Below are 6,659 nucleotides of genomic sequence, written 5' to 3' on the forward strand. Positions count from 1 at the left end.
TTACAATCGTGATCGGTCATGCGCAGATACTCTGAACATTCTCCCATCCGTGCTCAGAGATGTGCGGTGCGCGCTATTTTACTCACTGTTATTTGGTATTAATGTCATGTCGCTTTCGTAATCATGGATCATTACCGTGAGACTATTTTTTTTTCTTTTAAGGTACGGGCTATTTTGCTGACCTCCAGCTCGATCTCTGCCGGTCGATCAACTTGATTGGCTCGGAGCTTAACTGTCCCACGTGCGACTGACTTGTCTGGCAGACAAAATTTATTGCTAGGAAAAAAAAATCGCGAAGAGCTAAGAAACAACAACCAACCAATCAACCAACAACAATCAACCGACAACCAAACAATCAACCGACAACCAAACAACCAACCGACAACAACCAAACAACCAACCGACAACAACCAAACAACCAACCGACAACCAAACAACCAACCGACAACCAAACAACCAACCGACAACCAAACAACCAACCGACAACCAAACAAACAACCGACAACCAAACAACCAACCGACAACCAAACAAACAACAACCAAACAAACAACAACCAACCAAACAACAACCAAACAAACAACAACCAAACAAACAACAACCAAACAAACAACAACCAAACAAACAACAACCAAACAAACAACAACCAAACAAACAACAACCAAACAAACAACAACCAAACAAACAACAACCAACCAAACAACAACCAACCAAACAACAACCAACCAAACAACAACCAACCAAACAACAACCAACCAAACAACAACCAACCAAACAACAACCAACCAAACAACAACCAACCAAACAACAACCAAACAAACAACAACCAAACAAACAACAACCAAACAAACAACAACCAAACAAACAACAACCAAACAAACAACCAACCAACCAAAATCGCTTTCAAAGAACACCTGGTTTCGATAACAGTAAGCTCAATTTTGAGTCACCTAATATGCAAGAGAGCTTTTCTTATGCACGGATCGACTTTCAATTTTTAAACAAGATGCGATTTTGTCATTAGGTATTAATTTGGTGTTTAAATAATGTCAAGAAACAAGGGTGGGTCAAGGGAATTACTAAATATTTATGAACCAAAACATTGGAAAACGAGAACATAACGTAGGTCGAGTAACTGAAGTGCAGTGGATTTTAGGATTGCCACAAAAGTAGGATTCTTTTCTCGTACCTGTGGAGACGCGTGACTCTGCTTATCGTCACTAAAGAGCGTATCCACCCAGTGGCAAGTCATCAGTGACTGTTAGAGGGAATATCGTTGGCAAAAAGAGGGCTATTATCATCTATCTGTGAACCATTCATATAATTTTGTTGACCATTACAAAATGGCGCACGCGAAGCGATCAAGAGAAATAGGAGGGAAGCCAAAGCCAAAGTGCCCCGCTTCGATAGGAGATGCCACTTCGGCTATCTGGCCAGGGCCATCTTCCTTGCCAGAATAAAAGAATCCATCAATTCCTCGCCGCAGCTCGTCTGTACTCTCCACACTGAAGGTATGTCAAAGAATTTCGGTAATTTTTTGGAATACGTTCGCCTAACGGATCGCGACGATTTCGGTATCGTTGGATTCCTCTCATCGTCTACGATACAAATATGTAGGTTTTATTGTGCTTCCCAACCCCCTCATTCTTGGCCCCAATAACAGGGGAGGGCATGAAAAGTACCTGGAAAATTGCGGGGTAAATGATATGAATAGTATCACTCTATATTGTGTAATGCTGTGACACGTGCTACCCCCCCCCCCCATGGAGGGCCGCCGCTCCAACCCCCACCCAGGAAAAACAAAGAATCTTCCACATACACACGGCAGGCGCGAGCGGTGCAAAGTGTGTCCAACGCTCTCTCTTGCCGTGAATACGTAGAGGATTCTTTATTTTCCTGGACAGGGGTTAGGGGGCGGCAGCTCCCCATGGGGGGGGGGTGCAGGGGACAATATAGTGACCGATTCTGTGTATATAATTTCCATTTTACCCTGCAATTTCCCCGGTACCTTCCGTGCCTTCCCCTGCTTTCGTGGTTAAAGGGGTTGTCACACCAGCACAATTTCCGTGGTTCTTTGACGTTTTCGTGTTTTTTTTTTTTTTCTCGCTACCGCTTGTATTTTGTGAGAATGCGATAAATTCCAGTCAAACGATAATTATCGTTTTCGCTGCCATGTTTCCGTGGTCTTTTTCGTTCAAATGATGACAAGCTATAATAGATAATCGTTATAGTAATGTAAAAAAGGTATTTATAATATAAAACGATTCAAAAAGACCGTCTAAACTGTAAATATTTTAAAATTGGCAAAATTCTCTCTCGTATTTAATAAAAACAAATACAAGTTTGTAACTAGCTGCACGCGTTTGTTTACATTCGTCCCCGTCAGCTGACTAGAATTAGAGTAGCGAGAATACGCCCTCATTTAGCATTATACATTCGTTGATTCGCATTAAATCATCGCCACATAGCCAGAATAACGTCCATCATCGCCAGAGCCTCTGCGGGGGTTGAACCCATCTTTCTGTGTTTAGAATTTTGGTCGGACTGTTTCTGTGGTTCTCATCGCTAGTGTGACTGCGCGAGCCAAAATGAGCAGGATTTCCGTGGTGCCACCGGAAAAATAATGCGGAAAAAGTGCTAGTGTGACATGGCCTAAAGGATGTGAGGGGGGGGGGGGTCTGCACAATAATTTCTCAACATTTGGAATCTAGACAGTGAGAGGAATCCAACAATATCGAAATCGTCGCGATCCGTTAGGCGGACGTATTCCAAAAAACTACCATATTTTCTACAGCTAAATTGTAGCTTTTGGCCCAGAGTGCAATTAAAGGGATTTAAGCAATTGTGAATAAACCGTTTGTCATCATTGACACAGCTTCCCAGAGAATCCAGTTTTTGTGCATAAATTTTGCTCTTGTTTAATTTGCAGCTATTTTTTTTTTTTTTTTTTTTATGCTGGTTGGGCAAAGTTTTCAAGAATTCATTTTTCGTGTATTATGGAAACGTTTGGATCGTCTTTCAATTTTTTAACATCCGTGTAAGAAAAAAAAAAAATCTTTGAGGCATTGTTTGACTCAATTGCCTTGTTAACGTTTCATGAATCACTTCCTAGTTCTCCAACTTGGAATTGACTTCCAGTGCCATCTGTATTACAACTCCCCACCCCTCAAAAAAAAAAAAAAAAAATAAAAAAAAAAATAAATCTCGGTTCCTCAATATCGTTAGGCAGAGGGAATACTAATAAGTATTGAGGCTTCGTCTTTAGGTGTATCGTCCTCGTTAACAAATACCACATGATTTCAAAACGCATTATTTAATATCTACTCTGGGTTTTCCCGGTTACATATTGCAGCTATCACCACGCAGTCCACTATTCGGAAATTAACAGCAAGTGTGAAGTTTGTGGTCCCCATTTCTGCAACTTTTGAACTGCGTTTTGTTAAGGATGGTAAATTGCCCAAACTGCAGTTTACCTTCCAAATACCGTGCAGATAAACAATTAACAAACGGTGATTGAGAAATTATTTATTAAAGTTGTGAGATCATGTGAGATTAAATGTACTTGATTTTTCATATCCACCAAAGAAACAAGAACAATTTCTTTTTCCTGTTTTATTTATATATTTTATTTACGTTTCTTTTTAATTTTCTTATTTTTGTTTGTAGATGTTAATAAAACTGGCCACGAAATCAAAATCCAATAGGAGGTGCCCTTGCAATCATTGAGATCGACGAAACGCTTCTCGTGCGCCGGAAACGTGCTGGGCAGAAAGCACAGTCAAGCGTACTGCTCGTCTGGGTAAAAAGAACATCGTGGTGCCACTGCTGGACTGTGACCGCGAATATCCTTCATAATCATAAATAAAACGGAAGGCTTTGTACACCCGCACAATGCGTATATCCACATGCCAAATATCAAAGATTTCAAGGAATGGGTGAAACGCCTATTACATTCCTTTAAGCGGCACAAAAATCAGGTAAGAGTTCACAAAAGCTTTATTATTTATTTGCTAATTAAATTTATCCTTTCATTAATAATTATTACGATGATTTTATTGTTACATTCTCATTTAATTTTTGAGGAGAAAATACATCACACTAATATTAACGATACTGAATATTTTAGTAAATGAAGAGATGAAAATCTTGTTTGAGGAATAAATACTGACAAAATAATTTCGTTTTCGCACCCCCCCCCCCCCATAAGACATTGTTTTCAGGCCAGTCATTCATATATTTTATATAGATATGCAGTGTTCTTTGGTGGGAAATAACGTGATGGCATATTAATTTCTTACAGGAGAGCAAGACAAAGCCGTTGCTCCAGTCTATGGCGGATGACGGCAGGGCATTACAACGGACGCACGTCAGTAGATTTGTTATGAGATTTAACCTAATAAGCAGAACCGATGCTGTCCATTTGTTTGCCGCAAGATGCTCCTCAATATCATTCTCTACTGCAAGCTCTGGGATGCTAAAGATTACTATCCATATATGGATATAGTGGCCAAAAACTGTGATAGAAAGTATAGAACAGAACAGCAGTGTGTTTAATGCTTTTAAATTGACTTTCCTCACAATGCAGATGGATCATACCATGTTAAATTATGAAAAAAAGAAACTAATAGCATTCGGCGAATTCAGCTCATTAACAACTACAGGAATTAAAGTAGGGAATCAGACTGGAAAAACTAATGCAATGCAATCTAATGACACGAGTTTTTACCAACCTCGTTTAATCCACTAATAACCGTGCCATTTGCAGTTGACGTACCTCCCAGAGTCCTGAGAAAGTTGTGGATAGCGGTCAGTGACAAGAGCATATTGTTGTCTGCTTCAGCCTCTGGATTAATTCGAGCTCCAAGGTAATGTGCTTTTACCAATTATGGCATTACTCTAAAGCAGCTGTTAATAAGCTCGTGATTTCTATATTTAAAAAAATGGTTCTTGTTCCTCCACAGGTGATCCAGTTGGGCAATGGCAGTGAATTTCAGAATAAATCTTGGGTAAGTGATTACCAAGATCCAAGCTTGATACAGATTTGATGCAAATCATCAGTTGTTAGGATGAGGCATGCTACACTTGATGCCCTTCCCCCACAGTGGAGGATGGATGAGCACATCTCTGCAATATGTAATGGTACATCCGCCCGGAGCTGCTCTGAAGAAACCTGACCTGATTCAACTTTATGGAGGAAGTTACAGCTTGTTTATACTGATATGATGGACTCTAGAACCTATAATCGTAATTCCAGTTAACTGTCCTCGATCTTTATTATGTATACCTTTAGTCAGAATGGAGATATTAATGGAAATCCAGTCTTTTTACGACTTGCCTTAACCATTCATCTCTGGTAATTATTATTTTTTTATTATCTTAACAAACCATCCTTTGTATGCTAAGAAGTCAGTGTTGTCATCGTTCATAATTGTTTTGCTAAAAAAAATTTTTCCACACTTTGTTGTCCCTTTTTATGTTCGTAATTGTCTTTCATCAGCATGGCATTGATTTGAAAGTTACATTTTCCACATACAACCTCCTGAAATGTATTGGGTAGGAGGGCCTAGAGGTATGGAGCCACGGTTCACTGGTATGTGTACAATGCATACCCTAGTTGCATACCAATTTCTGCCCATTTATTCTGGACTGCTACCCAGGGAGTTGAAACAGCCGTAGGTACTGAGACATGGTCTGCTGACATGTGGACATACCTTGGCTTTGTCCTTACTCCTGCTCCTCAGATCCCTGCCAGTGTCACCTGTAAATTTGAAGGCATGCTCGTCTAAAGGTATTCTCAGACCATTATACATGTCTAAAGAACGCCTTTGGACGCACATGCCATTATTTAGTAATACTGGTGGCCAGTGAGGCAGGCTGTGGGTCCTGTTAAGAGGGCGACGGACGGACGCGATTAGAGTGGGGGTTACTCGTCTTGCGTTCGAAATGGTCTGTAGTTGCCTAGCTTCTTGAGGGGGGTGGGTGGATGTGCTCCTTTGTTTAGCTATGTTTAGTGTTCTTATATAAAAATGTATATAGAAATTTTGTTTTTTACACGTCCATGGTATTATCCGGTATACTAGTTAGGTAACATTACTGCTGGCGAGACTTTGGAATCACTTAATCCACATGGCCTTACAATTTTCCCGTCACTTCCTATTCACATAAAATAAGACGTAACTCAAAACAACACTCCAAACACCTCATAAGACACCATACAACAAACATGCTATACGCAGAACACCTCAAATGTAAAGATACCAAAATATGCAAAATCCCAAGTACACACACACACACACACACACACACACACACACACACACACACACACACACACACACACACACACACACACACACACAAAATGCTATAGAACACGCCAAACAGCAGACCACCTCACGCCAAACAGCAGACCACCTCACGCCAAACAGCAGACCACCTCGCGCCAAACAGCAGACCACCTCACGTCAAACACCAAACCGCTCCGAACGCAAAAAACAAGCATAAAACAAAACAAAAACAAAAGAAAAATACAACCAAACTCATAAAACACGACAGAAAACCAGACTAGCCTTTGGTAAGTAGTGAAAAAAGGGCCGAAAAAATGTGAGAAACGAAAAAGACACGGAGAAATAAGTAAATGACAATCATAAGCAAAGAATAA

General features: G+C 40.2%; 1 long non-coding RNA gene across 2 annotated transcripts; it reads left to right on the plus strand.

Moving 5' to 3' along the window:
* The first annotated feature begins 847 nt into the window (after window positions 1-847).
* LOC113807709 (uncharacterized) lies at window positions 848-6,118 on the plus strand. 2 transcript variants are annotated; one of them, XR_003475922.2, is made up of 6 exons: window positions 848-1,509; window positions 3,351-3,507; window positions 3,665-3,975; window positions 4,299-4,667; window positions 4,764-4,863; window positions 4,960-6,117. It is a non-coding gene; the product is annotated as an uncharacterized lncRNA (long non-coding RNA). The 2 variants fall into 2 exon arrangements; XR_011399194.1 differs by having other exon boundaries at window positions 4,299-4,863; window positions 4,960-6,118.
* The last annotated feature ends 541 nt before the right edge of the window (window positions 6,119-6,659 follow it).

Source organism: Penaeus vannamei, chromosome 17 (assembly GCF_042767895.1).
Source record: "Penaeus vannamei isolate JL-2024 chromosome 17, ASM4276789v1, whole genome shotgun sequence".
Lineage (NCBI taxonomy): Eukaryota > Metazoa > Arthropoda > Malacostraca > Decapoda > Penaeidae > Penaeus > Penaeus vannamei.